Below are 19,806 nucleotides of genomic sequence, written 5' to 3'. Positions count from 1 at the left end.
AATTTTAATAATTTCTGCAATAAACTTGGAGGGTCAAAATGCTCACTATATCCCAAGATAGTTTCCTTGAGGTGTGTATTTTCCCAAATGGGGTCACTTTTGGGGGATTTCCACTGCTTTGGCACTGCAAGAGCCCTTCAAACCTGACATGGTGCCTAAAATATATTCTAAAAAAACGCGGCCCCACAAGCCTCCAGGTGCTCCTTTGCTTCTGAGGCCTGTGCTTCAGTACATTCCCACACTAGGTCCACATGTGGGATGTTTAGTAAATCTGCAGAACCTGGGCAATAAATATGGAGTTGCATTTCTCTGGTAAAATTTTCTGTTACAAAAAAAATGGATTAAGAATGAATTTCTGCAAAAAAAAAATAATGAAATTTGTTAATTTCACCTCTACTTTGCTTTTCTTCCTGTGAAACATCTAAAAGGGTTAAAAAAACTTTCTAAATGCTGTTTTGAATACTTTGAGGGGTGAAGTTTTTAAAATGGGGTGACTTAAAGGCCCTCAAAGCCACTTCACAACTGAACTGGCCCCTGCAAAAATAGCCTTTTGAAATTTTCTTGAAAATGTGAGAAATTGCTGCTAAAGTTCTAAGCCTTGTAAAGTCCTAGAAAAATAAAAGGATGTTCAAAAACCGATGCCAATCTAAAGTAGACATATGGGGGATGTTAATTAGCAACAATTTTGTGTGGTATAACTGCCTGTCTTACAAGCAGATACATTTAGATTTAGAAAAATGCAAATTTTTGCTAAATTTTGGTGATTTTCACAATTAAATACTGAATGTATCGAGCAAATTTTGCCAGTAACATAAAGTCCAATGTGTCACGAGAAAATCTCAGAATCGCTTGAATATGTAAAAAGCATTCCCAAGTTATTACCACATAAAGTGAAACATGTCAGATTTGAAAAATGAGGCTCTGCCAGGAAGGTCAAAAGTGGCCAAAGAGGGAAGGGGGAAGGGGTTAATCTTTTTAGCTTTTACTATTGATGTACAGAAAGTATAAATATTTACGTAAAAAATACAAGTGTTAGGCCCAATGCGATTGCGGGGACGGCCAGCCGCTGACTGCCACCCGCATTTTCGGGCTGTGCTCCCATACAAAGTATGGGAGCACAGCCTGCAAAATGCAAAAGAACAGACATGTTCCATAATTTTCTGCGGAACGGACACCCATCCGTAGCGCTACGGAAAGGTGTCCGCGTTCAATGGAAGTGAATGGGTCTACTTTTGCGGACCGCAATTGCGGTCCGCAAAAACTGAGGTTTTTTACGGTCGTGTGCATGGGGCCTTACCCAGTAACTTAAAGGGTATTAATCATTTTAAAAATTCATATTTTAAAGCCTCCTGTAATGTAACTCTATATATACACTTCTATAACATCATCGCTCTCAAATCAGTGCTTCCTGTAAACTATAAGAAAATGAGCCAATTTACTAGAAGTGCATTCTAAGTATTCCTTAGAGACTACACAAGAAGATTTTTCAAGTTTATAGTTAAATACTCAAGGTACATCATTGCATCTTAATAGCAGAAAACCCATTAACATTCTGGGTAACGACCTAATGGCAAACAGAGTTTTCATTAGAAAAGTAAATATGAAAATAAAAGCAACAAAAGAAAAGAAAGAAGAGAATGAAGAGACAGTATGTAATATGTCAATGCAAAGAACAAAAAAAAAAATCTGACAAATGATTTTCAGGCAGCTCTGCTAATATTAACCCCTTTAGGACACAGCCTGTTTTGGCCTTGTGTACACAGACGATTTTTTCCAAGTATGACATGTATTACTTTATGTGGTAATAACTTTGGAATGATTTTACCGATCCAAGCGATTCTGAGATTGTTTTCTCGTAACATATTGTACTTTATGGCAGAAAAAGAGAAACTTGATCCAGCGCTGAGTTTAAAAGGAAGTAATATTCCAACTAAGGCTGGGCGATTAATCGAATTCTTGAGTGGCTCCCCCCTGCCGCCTCGTCACTTCCTGGTCCGCCCGTTCTAGCTCTGCTTCCCGTACGGAACTGCTGTTGTACTGATCAAAATAATACAATACGGAACTGCGGAGACTCCTAGTACATAGCCACACTGCCCTGTAGATAGCGCCCTGTAGAGAGCACCCCCTTGCAGATCACACCACCACCCCCCCCCCTTGTACATCGCACCACAACCCCCCCCCCCCTTATAGATTGTGCCGCTGTAGCTCCCACTAGGAGCTGAATCCCCGGCCAAAGAGTCGGCAACCTCTGGCCGGGGATTCAGCTCCTAGTGTCAGCTATAGTGCCACGATCTACAAGGAAGGGGGGTGCAATCTACAAGAGAGAGGGGTGGTGCTGCGATCTGCAAAGTGGGTGCTGCTGCGATCTACATGTAGGGGTGCTATCTACAAGGGAGGGGGTGGTGCTGCGATCTACAAGGTTGGGTACGATCTACGTTGAGGTGCTATCTGCAAGGGGGGTGTGGCACTGTCTACATGGGCACTGTGGCCCTATGTCACTATACATGTGCACTATGCCACTATATGTGGGCACTGTGGCACTATCTACCCTGACATGAAATCCATCCTTTTTTTTTTTTTTTTTTTTTTTTTTAATAGCCATGAAAGACGGACTGGAAATGGATGAGAACTTGGAGACACGGATGCAAAATAGACATGAAAAACTGACCATTGATCAGTTTTTAATGGCCATTTCTTTTTCACCGTCGTGTGATTGTAGCCTAAATGACTATGATTAAGAACTGAAAAGTTTGAAACGCGTAGGCGTAGACTTAAAACAAACAGTTTTGTATTTTTTCATATCATATCATCTGCTGGACCTCTAACTTTTTTCCTTGGATTTTTACCTACTCCCGACATAGCTCTCTTGCCCGTGCACCAAATAATTATGGAATGTAGCGTCTTTACTTCAAATGAGTGGTGAGCGGACCAATTTTTCTTGTATATTATTTACTAAATGACTAGGAGTCCCGTTCACATGTACCGTGGTTGGCTGTAAAATCCGTCCGACACACAGACCACTTTTCATGGTCCAATCACGGTCGTGTGAAACCGGAAATGTCGGAGACCGGCTGAGGTGGTGACAGGTAGAGAGGGATAGCAAAGAAGTATTCGGCACACAAGTTAGTGATTTTTGAAAATCTTGAATTTTATTTCATCAATAGTTGATGGCAGAGGTTTAGTGCGACGTTTCGGTCGTAATTTAGACCGTCATCGCCAAACAGCGGTCAGCCACCATTGAAAGACATAGCACCAATGACTGGATACGCCAGATACCGGGAGGAATAAGTGCCTGATGAAGGTCTAAATTACGACCGAAACGTTGCACTAAACCTCTGGCATCAACTATTGATAAAATAAAATTCAAGATTTTCAAAAATCACTAACTTGTGTGCCGAATACTTCTTTGCTATATGATTGGGTTGGGACCCTATTCATGCACCTACCCTGGTCTTGTGTGCTCTGAACTACTACTTAGGTAGAGAGGGATGTTAGTGCAAGCCGTGCCTCATTGATTATGGATTCTGTTAACCTGTTCCCTGCCGGGAAACACAGAAGTTATAATCAATTAGATATACATTTTTCCAATTGTATTTATGATAAAATAAAGTATTTCCAGAGGTTAAAAGTTGTGAAGTTACGTAGAATAATTATAGCAATATACGTTAAAAAGTTATTTATATAAAGTAAATGTATTTAATTATCACTTGGTATTACTGTTAAATAAACAGAAAAAAAATCGCCCAAAGTGTTGAAAAAAAATCTAGATTTTAATTTTTGGCAAAATCGCCCAGCCCTAATTCCAAATGTATTAAAAAGTCCATACACAAAGGGGTGGATGCATCAGATAGTGAGCCTACGCATTTCAGACAAGTCACTTGGAATAAAGTTGGAATATTACTTATTAAACTCAGCGCTGGATCAAGTTTCTCTTTTTCTGCCTTTGATCTTCATCGTGTGCCGCCACGAGGATCCGTGCGCTGTCCGGGCTCAGACATAGGATCGGTGCGCTGGAGGATTCCTCCCCCATTTACGTCTATATTGTACTTTGTGTTAGTGAAAAAATTTGGGCAATAAATTCAATATTTATTTGTGAAAAAAACAAAATGTTGCAAAAATTTACGTTTTTCAAAATGTAAATGTATCTGCTTGTAAAACAGATAGTAATAGCACACAAAATAGTTACTAATTAATATTTCCCATAGGTCTACTTTATGTTTGCATCTTTGAAAGTGCTTTTATTTTTCTATGACGTTACAAGGCTTAGAACTTTAGCAGAAGTATCTCACATTAAAGTATAGCTAAATGTTTGACAAACTTCTGACAAGTCATAGTGACATGTCAGAAGTTTGGATTGGTGGGGGTCCGAGCACTGAGATTCCCACCAATCGCTAGAATGAAGCAGCTGAGGCGCTTGTGTGAGCGCTCAGCTGCTTCGTGTCTGTTCGGCTTTTTCCGGAAAGCCGATGTATCGGAGTACGGGCTCATATTTTCTATGGAGTCTGTACACTGATACATTTATTTCTGGAAAAAGCCGAACAGACACGAAGCGGCTGAGCGCTCACACGACACTACACCCCTCAAGGAATTTATCTAGGGGTATAGTTAGCATTTTAACCCCACCGTTTTTTTGCAGAATTTAGTGGCAATATGCCGTGAAAATGAATATCAACATTATCAATGGATGAATTATCATTAACAATATCAATATCATTTTTGTCCACTAAAATATTGAATTATTTCATTTTCACAAGGGATAAGGAGAAAAAGCACCCCAACATTTGTAAAGCAATTTCTCCCGAGTATGGCAATACCCCACATGTGGTAATAACAGTTTTTTATTAGAAATTAACTCTTTCAGGACTGATATTTTTTTTTCACTCCGTGCTTTCCAAGAGCCATAACTTTTTTATTTTTCCGTCCATAGAGCGATGTGAGGGTTTATTTTTTGCAGGAGGAGTTGTAGTTTCTATGGACACCATAAAGTACCGTATAACGTACTGGGAAACTGAAAATAAAATTAATTGCGTGCAGAGACAGAAAAAACTGCGATTCCTCCATTGTGTTTTGGGTTACATCTTTACGGCTTTCACCGTGCAGTAAAAACAACTTAACTTTATTCTGCGGCTCAATACGATTACAGTGATACCAAATTTATATAGATTTTTTTTTAATATTTTACTACTTTTACAAAGAAAAAACTATTTGTTTAAAAAAAAAAAATGAAAACAATTTTGAACCACCATATTCTATTTGGGGTGGTGACCAAAAAATAGCGATGCTGGCATTTTTTATTTTTTTTGCGGTGTTAACCGTGCGGGAAAAATAACATTATAGCTTTATAGTCTGGGTCGTTACGAATGCGGTGATACTAAATGTGTGTACTTTTTTCCTATAATAAAAGCCTTATTATAGGAAAAAAAAAACAGTGTTTGTTTGTTTTTAACTTATAACTTTTATAAAACATTTTTATTGACCTGCAGCACTGATCGCTGCTAGAATGCATTACACTACCTACTTATCGTAATGTATTCTGTCATTGTGACGTGACAGTCAGAGGGCTAGTCCTCATAGGCTTCCTTACATGGCAGACACGGGGGCCGATGTATGGCCTCCGGTTGCCATTACAACCATCGGCAACCCTCATAATTGCATGGGGGATACGAATGTGCTACAAACCCTTAAATGCGGCAATCGCAATAGATCACTGAATTTAAGGGGTTAATTGCCTAAATCAGTGGTGATAAACCGCTGATCTGTCAGGAACAGCTGACCTCCCGGTTCACACTGTCACCGACAGTGTGCATCGGGAGCGACTCAGGGACTTCCGGTCACTATGACACCAGCCTCTGACTAGTCCTCATAGGCTTCCGTACATGGAAGACCCAGAGGCCATTGTTTGGCCTCCTGTTGCCATGCCAACCATCGGCAAACCCCACTATTTCATCGTGGGGGCTGCCGATGTGCTACCAACACCCAAAATGCGGCGATCGCCGCATTTAAGGGGTTAATTGCCAAAATCAGCGGCAAAGGACCGCTGGCCAGCAACAGTGGTGTGTTAGCTGTTGAGGACAGCTGACCTCCCGATTCACCCTACCGCCGAAAGCGTGCACCAGGAATGACTCAGTAACTATACGTCCACGTGCGGTAAGTAACCTCCTGCAACGATGTATAGTTACAGAGTGGTGCGGCTGGGGGTTTAAAGCCGGAAATAGTTATTGATGTTTAGTTGCCTGATAATTTACACAGCCTCTGAATGTTATCAAATATATATATATATGTATATATATATATATATATATATATATATACACACACAAGGTCAAGGAGTTAAATGGGTTTTCCCATCTTAGACATTTATGGCATGTCCATGGGATGCGGGTCCCGGCTCTATTTTACTGTTATGAGTAGCCATTAACCTCTTCCCGCTTTGGCCACTTTTGACCTTCCTGACAGAGCCTAATTTTTCAAATCTGACATGTTTCACTTTGTGTGGTAATAACTTCGGAATGCTTTTACCTATCCAAGCGATTCTGAGATTCTTCTCTCGTGACACATTGGACTTTAAGTTAGTGGTAAAATTTGGGCGATACATTCAGTATTTAATTGTGAAAAATTGCAAAAATTAGCATTTTTCTGAATTTAAATGTATCAGCTTGTAAGACAGATAGTAATACCACATAAAATAGTTAATATTTCGTTTTTTGAACATTCTTTGACTTTTCTAGGACTTTTCTAGGACGTTACAAGGCTTAGAACTTTAGCAGCAATTTCTCACATTTTCAAGAAAATTTCAAAAGGCTATTTTTACAGGGGCCAGTTCAGTTGTGAAGTGGCTTTTAGGAACTTATATATCAGAAAGCGCCAATAAGTCACCCCATTTTAAAAACTGCACCCCTCAAAGTATTCAAAACAGCATTTAGAAAGTTTCTTAACCATTTAGGCGTTTTGCAGGATTAAAGAAAAGTAGAGGTGAAATTTACAAAGTTCATTTTTTTTTTGCAGAAATTCATTTTGAATCAATTTTTTTTGTACCACAGAAGGTTTTATCAGAGAACTCAATATTTATTGCCCAGGTTCTGAAGTTTTAGGAAATATCCCACATGTGGCTCTAGTGTGCTACTGGACTGAAGCACCGGCCTCCGAAGCAAAGTAGCACCTAGTGGATTATGAGGCCTCCTTAGTATTAGAATATATTTTAGGCACCATGTCAGCTTTGAAGAGGTCTTGTGGTACCAAAACAGTGGAACCCCCCCAAAAGTGACCACATTTGGGAAACTACACCCCTTGAGGAATTTATTTAGGGGTGTATTAAGCATTTTGACCCGACAGTTTTTTTTCAGAAATTTTTGGAACTAGGCCATGAAAAGTGAAAATCTAAAATTTTTTCAAATAAAATGTAAGTTTAGCTAATTTTTTTTCATTTTTAAAAAGGACGAAAGGAGAAAAATCACCACAATATTTGTAGAGCAATTTCTCCCGAGTAAAACAATACGGCTGTTTGGACACACGGCGGGGCTGAGAAGGGAAAAAGCGCAATTTGGCTCTTGGCACTCAAATTTAGCAGGAATGGTTTGCGATGGCCATGTCGCAATTGCAAAACCTCTGAGGGGACAAAACCCCTTGAGGAAATTATCTAGGGGGTATAGTGAGCATTTTGACCCCACAGGTGTTTTACCGAACTTATTGGAAGTAGGCCATAAAAATGAAAATCTAAATTTTTTCAAAGAAAATGTAGGTTTAGCTAATTTTTTTTCATTTCCACAAGGACTGAAGGAGAAAAATCACTGCAACCTTTGTAAAGCAGTTTCTCCCGGGTAAAACATTACCCGATATGTGGTCATAAACGGATATTTGGACACACGGTAGGGCTCAGAACGGAAAAAGCACCATTTGTATTTTGGAACGGTTTCTGGGCGCCATGCCACATTTGCTGAGCCCCTGTAGTACTAGTACAGTGGAAACACCCCAAAAGCGACTCTATTTGGGAAACTGCACCCCTTGAGAAATAATCTAGCATTATAGTGAACATTTTGATCCCAAAGGTTTTTTGCTGAATTAATTAGAATTAAGCCATGAAAATGAAAAATTTAATTTTTTTCAAATAAGATGTAGTTTTAGATCAACATTTTTCATTTTTACAAGGAAGAAGAAAATGCACCCCAACATTTGTAAAGCAATTTCTCCCGAGTACAGTAACAATCCATATGTGGTTATAAACGTCTGTTTACATATATGGGAGCATTCAGAACAAAAGGAGCGGTATTTAACTTTAGGAAGGTAGATTTTGCTGGAATGGTTTGCGGACGCCATGTTGCATTTGCAAAACCACTGATGTACCAAACAAAAGTGACCCCGTTTTAGAAACTACACCCCTAAAGGCATTTATCAAGAGGTGTAGTGAGAATCTAGACTCCACAGGTGTTTTTCAGAAATTAATACGCAGTGGATGGTGCAAAGTGAAAATTGGAATTCTTCCACTAATCTGCCTATTCACCACACAATATGATGTGCCCAGCTTGTGCCACTGGAGAATCTTACCCCATAAATTGTTAAGCGGGTTCTCTCGAGTATGGTAATGCCTTACTTGTGGACATAAATTGCTGTTTGGGCCTTAGGCTTACAGTGGCATATGTCACCTACTGAGTCCCATTGTTTTTTTTTACTATAGTTCGCTGTATAGGGAAGCGCAGCAGGCTACGCTTTCCTATACAGTAAAAACAAAAAGTATCCCAATGCATACTGGCCCGGCACATGCCATAAAGACACTCTGGATACGTTCAGCGTATGCGCTGGGATCTTTCCAGACATATACGTTGACCGTATTCAAATAACAACAGAGTCTTGCTTAAGGTATATTCACACAGTGTGGTTTTGCCGCGTGGCCGAGAACTGTACTGAAAAAAACGTATGCGTTTTTACCGTGATTTGGCGCAGTTTTGCAGTTAGTACGGAGACCGCTGCAAAAACACATGCGTTTTTTCGGTGTCGTTTTTGATAGTGTGGCAATAAAACGCGGCAAAACCGCACCATGTGAATACACCCTTATACAATGAACTATGCAATTGATATCTATAACAGATGTTTATTATCAGAATTCTCAATCATAGCCATTTAACCCCTTCAGGACCAAGATCATTTTGGCCTTCAGGACCAGCCCCATGTTTTAAAATCTGACATGCGTCACTTTATGTAGTAATAACTCTGGAATGCTTTTTTTTAACTATCAAACGATTACGAGAATGTTTTTTCGTGACATACTGTACCTTATGTCAGGGGTAAAATTTGGACAATAAATTCATTGCTTATTTGTGGAAACCACCAACATTTTGCGAAAAATGTGTAAAATTTTGCAGTTTTCTAAACTTAAATGTATTTGTTTGTAAGACAGATAGTAATACCATACAAAAGTTACTAATTTACATTTCCCATATGTCGTCTTTATGTTGGCAACGTACTTTTATTTTTCTAAGTCGTTACAAGGCTTAAAAGTTTCGCTGCAATTTCTCACATTTTCAGGAAAATTTAAAAGGATATTTTTATAGGGACCAGTTCAGTACTGAAGTCGCTTTGAGGGGCCGAAATTTTGGCATACCCCCTTAACCCCTTAAGGACGCAGCCTAGTTTTGGCCTTAAGGCTCAGAGCCCATTTTTCAAATCTGACATATTTCACTTTATGTGGTAATAATGTAGAAATGCTTAAACCTACCCAAGCGATTCTGAGATAGTTTTCTCATGACACATTGGGCTTCATGTCCGTGGTAAAGTTTGGTCGATATATTCAGTGTTTATTGGTGAAAAATTGCAAAATGTAGAGAACATTTTGAAAAAATAGCATTTTTCAGAATTGAAATGCATCTGCTTGTAAAACAGACGGTTATACCACCCAAAATAGTTACTAGTTCACATTTCCCATATGTCTACTTTAGATTGGAATCGTTTTTTGAACATTCTTTTATTTTTCTTGGACTTTACAAGGCTTAGAACATAAACAGCAATTTCTCATATTTTTAAGAAAATTTCAAAAGCCTTTTTTTAAGGTACCTCTTGAGTTCTGAAGTGGCTTTGAGGGGCCTATGTATTAGAAACCCTGATAAGCCCTAGAAGCAAAGAAGCACCTAGTGCATTTTGAGTCCTCTTTTTTAATAGAATATATTTTAGGCAGCATGCCAGGTTTGAAGAGGTGTTGAGGTGCCAAAACAGTAGGAATCCCCCAATAGTGACCCCATTTTGGAAACTACACCCCTCAAGGAATTCATTTATGGTTGTTGTTACCATTTTGACCGCACAGTTTTTTCACAGCACGTATTTGAATTGGGCTGTGAAATGAAAAAAAATGTTATTTTTTCCAATAAAACGTCATTTGTGATCAAAATTTCTTATTTTCACAGGGAACAAAATAACCCATTTTGTTGCCCAATTTGTCATTAATGTGGCAATACCCCATTTGTGGTGATAAACTGCCGTTTGGGCTCATGGGAGGCCTCAGAAGGAAAGAAGCGCTGTGTGTTCTTTGGAGTGCAGATTTTGCTGGTTTGGTTTTCGGGTGCCATGTCACATTTGCAGAGCCCCAGAGGTATCAAAGCAATAGAAACCCACCAGAAGTGACCCCATTTTGGAAACTATACCCCTCAAGGAATTCATTTATGGGTGTTGTGACCATTTTGACCCCATAGTTTTTTCACAGAACTTATTTGAATTGGGCTGGGAATGAAAACAAAATTATTTTTGCAAATAATATGTCGTTTTGGCTGAAAATTTCTTATTTTCACAAGAAACAAAATACCCCATTCTATTGCGCAATTTGTTCTGAGTGCAGCAATACCCCATTTGTGGTGCTAAACTGCCGTTTGGGCCCATGGGAGGGCTCAGAAGGAAAGGACCACCATTTGGCCTACTGGGGATTTTCTAGTGCGAAGTCATGTATGCAGAAGCCCCTGAGGTACCAGTACAGTTGAAACCCGCAAGAAGTGACCCCGTTTTAAAAACGACACCCTTAAGGCATTCATCTAGAGGTGTAGTGAGCATTTTGACCGGAGACCTACACCCCATAAACTGTAATGTGGGTTCTCCCGGGTATGGCAATACCCTACATGTGACTGTTATCAGCTGCCTGGGCACACAGCAGGGCTCAGAGGGGAAAGACGAGGGGGGATAAGCTGTGCGGGGGGCATCAGGGTAAGTAAAATTGGGGTAAATTATAAACCAAGGGATGTATGATACATTTTAAAACACTCTTTCATACAGAGCTCTGGTTATTCGGAACACGTGTCACATTGATATATAGTGTCATCCCTTATAGCAGACTTTGCACCTCTTTTGACTTTTTCTCTTCTTGCCAGTTTGGGGAACTTCTCCTGGAAAGTGTTGCCGCCCTGGTACGATGCGTGTGGCCTCGCTTCCAGAAGTACTGGGTGCCCCCCCTTCTTGGTCCCTAAAGATTAGGTTCTTGATAATCACCTCTTGAAATTCCAGGAAAGTTCCCCTCTGGCCTGCACATCGATGTAGCACGTACGCATTGTACAATGCCATCTGTATGATGTGCCCGGCCAGCTTCTTATACCACACCGCATGGCGCTGTAGGGCTTCAGGATTTGATCTGACAAGTCCACCTCTCCCATGTACCTATTGTAGTCCAGGAAGCAGTCTGGTTTGGGGGTGGCCTTTCCTTCATATATCCTAAATTTGTAGGTATACCCTGATGCACTCTCGCACAGCTTATATATCTTCACGCCATACCTTGCCCCCTTACCCGGCAGGTACTCGCGGAATTGAACCCTCCCTTTAAAATGTACCAGGGACTCATCAATAGAAATACACTTCTCGGGGGTGTATGCTTGGGAAAACCGGGCACTGAAACGGTCTAATAGGGGTCTCCGTTTATACAAACGGTCAAAACTGGGGTCACCTCGGGGTGGGCATGGCTCATTATCAGTATAATGTAAGAAGCGAAGTATTGCCTCATTTATTTATTTTTTTAGGTTCCAGTTCAGTTCTGAAGTTGCTTTGAGGGGCCTATATATTAGAAACCCCTATCAAATACGCCATTTTAGAAACTAGACCCCTCAAAGTATTCACAACAGCATTTAGAAAGTTTATGAACCCTTTAGGTGTTTCACGGGAATTTAGAGCAAAGTAGGTGTGAAATTGACATTTTTTTTTTGTCAGAAAATCTTTATACCATTTTTTTTACAACACAAAAGGATTTATCAGAGAAACGCAAATTAATACGTATTGCCCAGATTCTGCAGTTTTGAGAAATATCCCACATGTGGCCCTAGTGCGGTAATGGACTGAAGCGCCGGCCTCCGAAGCAAAGGAGCACCTAGAGGATTATGAGGCCTCTTTTTTATTAGGCACCATGTCCGGTTTGAAGAGGTCTTGTGGTTCCCCTTGAGGAATTCATTGTAGTTTTCATGGGGTGCATGCGGCTTTTTGATCAGTTTTTATTCTATTTTTAGGTGGTGTGGTGACTAAAAAACAGCAATTCTACTATTGTTTTTTTATTCTATTTTTTTTACAGCGTTCACCATGCGCTATAAATGACATATTCACTTTATTCTGCGGGGCGATACGATTACGGCGATACCAGATGTTTATAGTTTTTTTTTTATGTCTTATGGCGTTTGCACAATAAAATACGTTTTGTAAACAATCATTCACTTTTTATGTTACCTTATTCTAAGAGCCAGAACGTTTTTATCTTTCCATCAATAAAGCCGTGCGATGACTTATTTTTTGCGTAACGAACTGTAGTTTCCTTCAATACCATTTTTAGGTACATGCGACTTTTTGATCTCTTTTTATTCCATTTTTTGGGAGGTGAAGTGACCAAACAATTGTGATTCTGGGACGGTTTATTATTATTTTCTTTTACGGCGTTCACCGCGCGGGATAAGTAACGAAATAATTTTGTAGTTCAGGCCGTTACGGACGCGGCGATACCAATTATGTATAGTTTATTTGTTTATATATTTTTATTAATAATAAAGGACTGATAAGGGAAAAGGGGGGATTTTTACTTTTAATACTTTTAAATCTTTTATTTTCTTATTTTTACACATCTTTTTTTAACTTTTTTTTTACTTTATTACTTTGTCCCACTAGGGGACTTGAGGGCAGGAGGCCCTGATCGCTATTCTAATACACTGCACTACATGCGTAGTGCAGTGTATTAGAACTGTCAGCTACTCACTGACAGCAAGCATAGTGGGTCCTGACGTTGTCAGGACCCACTAGGCTTCCGTCTATGGCATAGCCGGACGCCATTGTTTGGTGTCCAGTTGCCATAGTCACCATCGCCGGCCGCTATCGTGTAGCAGGCCGGCGATGGCAGCTTAACCCCTAAAAAGCCGCGATCTCTATAGAACGCAGCTTTTAAGGGGTTAATCAGCGGGGACACAGCGATCGGTCCCCGCTGTAGGAGCTGTGACAGCCGCTGTACGAGACAGCAGCTGTCACAGCTCCTGTATGTGTCGGGAGGACGGCCGAAACGGCCGTTACTCCCGAGACGTACTATTCCGTCATGGAGCGCGAACAGGGTGCTTTCCATGACGTAATAGTACGTCACTGAGCGTTAAGGGGTTAAATCACCCCATTTTAAAAACTTCACCCCTCAAAGTATTCAAAACACCAATTTTCCCATTAAGATAAATGGGCAGATATTTGGAGGCGTTAAGCTTCGGGTTTTTTTCCAGCCATTTTTTGGGGCGTTTACGGCCCAAAAACATCTGAATATAAGCCGTGTGAACATACTCTAAGGCCCCATGCACACGACCATAAAAACGCCCGTAATTACCGGCCCATAAACTTCTATTGGCCACGGGTACCATCCCATTTGCGTACGGGAAGGTGACCGGGCTGTTGAAAAATATAGAACATGTCCTATTTCAGGCCGTAATTACGGCACGGGCAGGCCCATAGTAGTCTATGGGGCTCCCGTAATTACGGGTGGCTACGTGTGTGCACCCGTAATTACGGGAGCGTTGCTAGGCGACGTCAGGGGATTTACATTTTTGAGTAATGTCTTTCCTGCGTTGCAGTTCCGTGTGACATCAGTGTATGGTGCTTGCCTGCGTTTTTTACGCGCCTATGTCATCTTACGTCAGCAAAATAAACTGAAGGAGGTGGTTTTCTTTTGCTCATCATTTCTTCAGCAACTGTTGCGTGAATCACGCACAGCACACAGATGTGCGTCCGTGTGCTGTCCGTGATTTTCACGCAGCCATTGACTTCAATGGGTGCGTGATGCGCAAAAAAACGCACAAGTATAGGACATGCAGTGAGTTTCATGCAGCGTGAAAAACAGTGACTGTCTGAATGGCCCTATTGACTTGCATAGGTCCGTGTGACGTGCGTTATTTTCACTCGCGTAACACAGACGTGTAGTGCGCTCGTGTGAATTGGGCCTAAAGAGAAGCAGAGAAAATGGCATCTGAGCGATCCTGTGACCCTTTTAAAGGGGTTTGGACATGATTGTGACATCATTTCCAGCCCCCCTTTTTTTATGGGTCCGTAAATACGGGTTAAAAACGTGTGACAAAGGACCCACATTTACAACCAGTATTTACGGGAGGGAAAAAATACAGTCGTGTGCATGGGGCCTCACACAGCAAGTGTTAACAGAAAAACACAACTCAATATTTATTAGTTTTTAGAAATATCCCACATGTGGCCCTAGTGTGCTAATGGATTAAAATACAGACCTCAGTAGTGAAAGTGCACTTGGTGGATTTTGGGGCCTTCTTTTTATTAGAATATATTTTAGGCACCATGTCAGGTTAGAAGAGGTCTTGTGGTACCAAAACAGTGGAAATCCCCCAATAAGTGACCCCATTTTAGTAACTACACCTCTTGAGGAATTCATCTAGGGGCGTAGTGAGCATTTTCACTCCACAGGTGTTCCATAGATTTTATTAGAATTGGGCAATGAAAATGAAAAATTACGTGGTTTCCAATAAGACATAGTTTTAGCTCAAACATTTTCAGTTTAAATATTTTTTTTTCCAATAATGTAGTTCTAGCTCGCGCTCTCCTCTCCATAACTCTTAGGCCTCGTTTACACGAACGTGTTATTCGTCCGTGCGACGCGCGTGATTTTTACGCATGTCGTACGGACCTATAATAGTCTATGGGGCCGTGCAGACAGTCCGTGAATTATGTGCAACGTGAGTCCATTGCAAAAAACTCGCGACCTGTTCTATATTTGTGCGCTGTTCGCACATGTCACTTCCGTGCGAACAGCGTGATTCGCGCAACAGCAGTGAAAAGGATGAATGAAAACAGAAAAGCACCACGTGCACCACAAACATCCAAACGGAGTGTCATAATGATGGCGGCTGCGTGAAAACCAGGCAGCCGCGCATCATATGGTGATGACACACAGAGCTGTCAAGTGCCTTTTGCGCACGCAAAACACCACGTTTTTTGCGGGCGCAAAACGAACACGCTCGTGTAAACGAGGCCTTACACTGTCCGTAGCAATGACACGACCCTTTGCCAGAAGACTGATCTTGAAAGCTGAAGAGTGAGAGCGAACGCACGCACGCACAGCTAGCTCTTGCTGTAACACTGTCCATACCTGATTGGACAGTGTCACAGCCATAGTAACACGCTCCCTTGCCAGTACACGCTCCGTTGACAGTTCAGGGGTTATTTAAGTATCAGGCGGCAAACATAACGGCACCGATATCTAAATAACGGAGGGAGGTAGAAAAAAAATGTGAAGTGCCCCAGGGTTTATGCAGCCCCCCCCCATTACATGCTGCACATGTATGGGGAGGTGAAAGGTTCTCTAAGTAATAAAAACAATAAATTGCCCTGTTTCCCTGATCAAGTCCTTTATAATTGTGAAAAAAAACAAACTATACATAATAGGTATCGCCACGTTCGGAACGGCCTGAACGACTGCACGGTGAACACCGTAAAAAAATGTGTCTAAAAATTTGAATCCATTTTCCAGCCGTCTGACCGTTTTTAACTGCCATTTGCCACCCGTTTTTCATGGATGTTAAAAAAAAAAAAAAAAAAATGGATGAATTTTATTTGTTAGGGTTTTTTTGTCCCAGCCACCTGAAAAAAACCACAGTGCCCATGTAGACAGTGAAGCAATACCACTGTAGATTGTGCCACATTGTCCACTGCAGATAGTGCCAGTGCCCACATAGATAGTGCCCACTGTAAATAGTGCCAGAGCCCACATAGTGCCACAGTTCCCACTGTAGATAGTGCAACACACAGTGCCCATGTAGATAGCGCCAGTGTCCCCTGTAGGTAGTGCCCATATTAGGGATGTCACGATACCAGAATTTGGGTAGTATTGCGATTTCGATACCAAAACGATACTTTGCCAACAGTAAGAAAAAAAAAGAAGTTCTATTTTCCGATGTGGGGCGCGAGGTGCGATGAATTTTGAATGTGCCTCACATTAATAGTAATTAACCCCATCATGTTTCACAGTCATAATGGGTTAATGTGTAAGGTACATGATGGGGTTAATTACTATTAATGTGAGGCACATGGAGGTTAAATTTATCACACCTCCTGCCTCACAATAAGGGCCTGTTCACATCACCGTTCATTTCCGTTCAGGGGTTCCGTCGGAAGTTTCCGTCGGGTGAACCCCGCAACGGAAAGTGAAAGCACAGCTTCCATTTCAGTCACCATTGATCTCAATGGTGACGGAAACGGAAGCTGTGCTTTCACTTTCACGTTCCGGGGTTCACCCGACGGAAACCTCCGACAGAACCCCGGAACGGAAATGAACGGTGATGTGAACAGGCCCTAAGTGAAAGAAAGAAGTTTTTATTTTATTTTTTTACAGCGTACAAAAAAAATTGTTGTGCAGGTTATTACGGCCACGCCAATACCGAATGTGTGTATGTTTTATATATTGAAACTTATTTTAATGTTTATTGTAAAAAAAGGTGTGTTTATTTTTTTTAAATTTAATATTACTTTATTTTTAAACTTTAATGTACTGATATATATCTATATGCCAGTACATTAGCCTGTGTACGGATAGTACACAGGCAGTTGTTAGGACATACCTAAGTATGCCCTAACAGAAAATACGGTAAGACAGCCCTGGGATCCTTCAATGGACCCTAGGATGTCTGCCCATATATGGTATGACCCTCGATCGCGTCACAGGAATTCCCTGTGATGCGATCCAAAGGGGCATCCCCCTTTCTCATTTACCTCTGAATTATGCGGTCAGCTTTGATCGCAGCATTCTTCAGAATAACGGCAGAGAGGTTTCCCTGATCTCCGCCGTTATAGAGCGGGGCTGCGGTTGTGTAATACAGCCATTGCCCCGCTCCTGACAATAAGTGCGGTGATGCGGCCGGCGGTGCACTAATGAGCGGCGGCGCAGGAACTGAAGACAGAACATGGGGGTGTCAAATCATTCTGACCCCATGCACTTGTCAGGACTCAGGAGCGGGGCAATGGCTGTATTACACATGTATCACACAGCCGCAGCCCCGCTCCCATCCAATAATGTGTTTCGATACTTAGCTGTGCGGCCGCACAGCTAAGTATAGTAACACATAAAATAACGGTATCGAACCGTTTGGGGATGCACAGTATCGAAGTTTCGATGAATCATGCATCCCTAGCCCATATAATGCCACAGTGCCCATGTAGATAGTGCCACACGCCCTGTATATAGCACCCCCCTGTAGATATCAACATCCCCCTGTAGACAGCCACATCCCCCCGTAGATTGCACTATTTCCCCTTTAGATAGCAACATCCCCTGTGCAGATAGTGCCACCCCCCCCCCCCAATCCATATATGGACAGTGACATCAGGGGGTAACTCTAAAAGTGGAATCCCCTGCCAGAGCGGGGATTCCGCTCCAGGAGTAGCCCCTGACGTCACTGTCCATATATGGATACTGACGCCAGGGGCTTCTCCAGTAGCGGAATCCCCAGCCAGAATGTCGGCCGGGGATTCCGCTCCTAGTGAGAGCCCCTAACGTCACTGTGCAAATGGACAGTGACGTCAGGGTCTACTCCTGGAACTGAATCCCCAGGCACTGCGATCTGAAACCAAGGATTTCGCACCTAGGGGGGAGTTTAGGTGCCGCAATCTACAGGGGGTTGTGTGTGGAGCTATGCACAGTAGGGGGTTATTCCGGGGCTCTCAAAGCCCCGGCAGACATGAGAGTGCAGCGCTGCTCACACTGAAGCAGCGCTGCACTCATTACACCCAGTTTCAGACTGCCAAAGTTTATATACGTGACAACTGGCGGGGCATCAGCAGTTAGAACGTATATAGCCGTATGGCAGTCGTGAAGCGGTTAACTAGTTAAGCAACACAACAGAATTTGTGTTCGCTGTCTTTTTTTTTTTATATATAATGTAATATCTGTCAGAACATTTTTGGGGCTGCGGTCATGCTGCGATTTTGCCAATTAAAATCACTACTAAAAAAAAAAAAAAAAAATTCTCATATACAGCGCTGTGTGCATTGCTAAATAGAAGGCAAAACCTTTTCTGCCTTCTCTTGACTGCTGGGACTGCCAACGATCATTAGAACGAGGGTCCCGAGCTCCCTATTCCTACTCCCTGCATGGCCGCATCAAGTAGGAGTTTGAATAGATCAGTGGTCATGCATGGATCCTGCCGCTCCATTCAATATCTATGGCCACTGCTCCATTCAAGCTGCTCCTCACTGCAGGCGTGCAGTGAGGAGGAATTGAGGGCTTGGGATCCCCGTTCTCGTGATCACTTGGGGTCCCAGCAAACAGACATTTATCACCTATCCTATGGATAGGTGACAAATGCATTTTGTGGGGAAACCCTCTGCTCCTATGGTCTGTGCTGCACGGCCGCAGACAGGTGCGATGACATCACTGCCTTGTGTCCGGCAATACATGGTGAATGGTAGAGTAGGAACCTTACAGTCCCCTGCTCCACCATCGGATTCAACTGTATCTGCATCCTGACGATGCAGATACAGTTTAAAGCTGGAAAAAAGAAATTGGATAAAACCCAAATTTGCAAGATGAAATCGATTAATTGCGCTGAGTTTTTTTTAAAATTAATTGCCCAGCCCTAGTTTGTACCCAGCCTTGTCACATAGCAGGGACATGGACTGGAGCAGAATTTTAACAAGTACATTATTACATCATAGTTCCCTCTGTGACGTTTCACCTGCACTAAAGTAAATGAAACACAGACATAAAAAAAAAAAAAAACAGCAATTATATATATATATATATATATATATATATATATACATATACACACACACTTCCTGGGTTTTCTTTCTGTCTGAAAGTGTATTGTCACTAGTCATTTCAGTCACGGTTTTTATAGATGGAATAAGAGCACAGACGTGAAGCTGGGCAGCAGCAGCTCAGTTCTTGAAGCACTGTCGCCGGGGGCCACGCATGTTTTTATTTGCCCACACTCACCAGCTACAGCCTTGCACCGGCACTCAGCACTTGTTCAGGACCGTGCAGCTGCTCTACAGTAGATCCAACTTGTGGCTCTGGTTCCCGCGGTAGCAGCAATTTTACGTCCAGAAACGCGGATTCTACACGTGAGACTGGGCTTTACATTCGCGCCAGCACTTTCCACACCGAGGTAAACAGAGCGCATGGTCGGAGTGCAGCATGCTGTTCTATTTCCAGTCATTCCGGACAGCAATTAGTTGAAACCTATTGTATAACATAAAGTCCTAACAAGCTCTATACATGTTTCTCCCCCGTTTACGGCATATTTTTTGCCACGGTTTTTGCATCGATTAGGAAAATCGCAGCACACCCTCCCAGAGCCTCATGTAAATGTTACATGT

At 41.9% G+C, this 19,806-nt stretch overlaps 1 protein-coding gene across 1 annotated transcript in view; it reads right to left on the bottom strand.

Annotated features, from left to right (window-relative positions):
- AOPEP (aminopeptidase O (putative)) overlaps window positions 1–19,508 on the bottom strand; it is a 546,765-nt gene extending 527,257 nt beyond the window's left edge. The window contains exon 1 of the mRNA XM_075828817.1: window positions 19,424–19,508. The gene's annotated coding sequence lies outside the window, so the exon portion shown is untranslated. The remainder of the gene's footprint in view (window positions 1–19,423) is intronic.
- Between the last annotated feature and the right edge of the window lie 298 nt (window positions 19,509–19,806).

This window comes from Rhinoderma darwinii, chromosome 1, assembly GCF_050947455.1.
Source record: "Rhinoderma darwinii isolate aRhiDar2 chromosome 1, aRhiDar2.hap1, whole genome shotgun sequence".
Lineage (NCBI taxonomy): Eukaryota > Metazoa > Chordata > Amphibia > Anura > Rhinodermatidae > Rhinoderma > Rhinoderma darwinii.
Note: the sequence above shows the minus strand (reverse complement) of the source record. Positions and strands in the feature narration are given on the sequence as shown.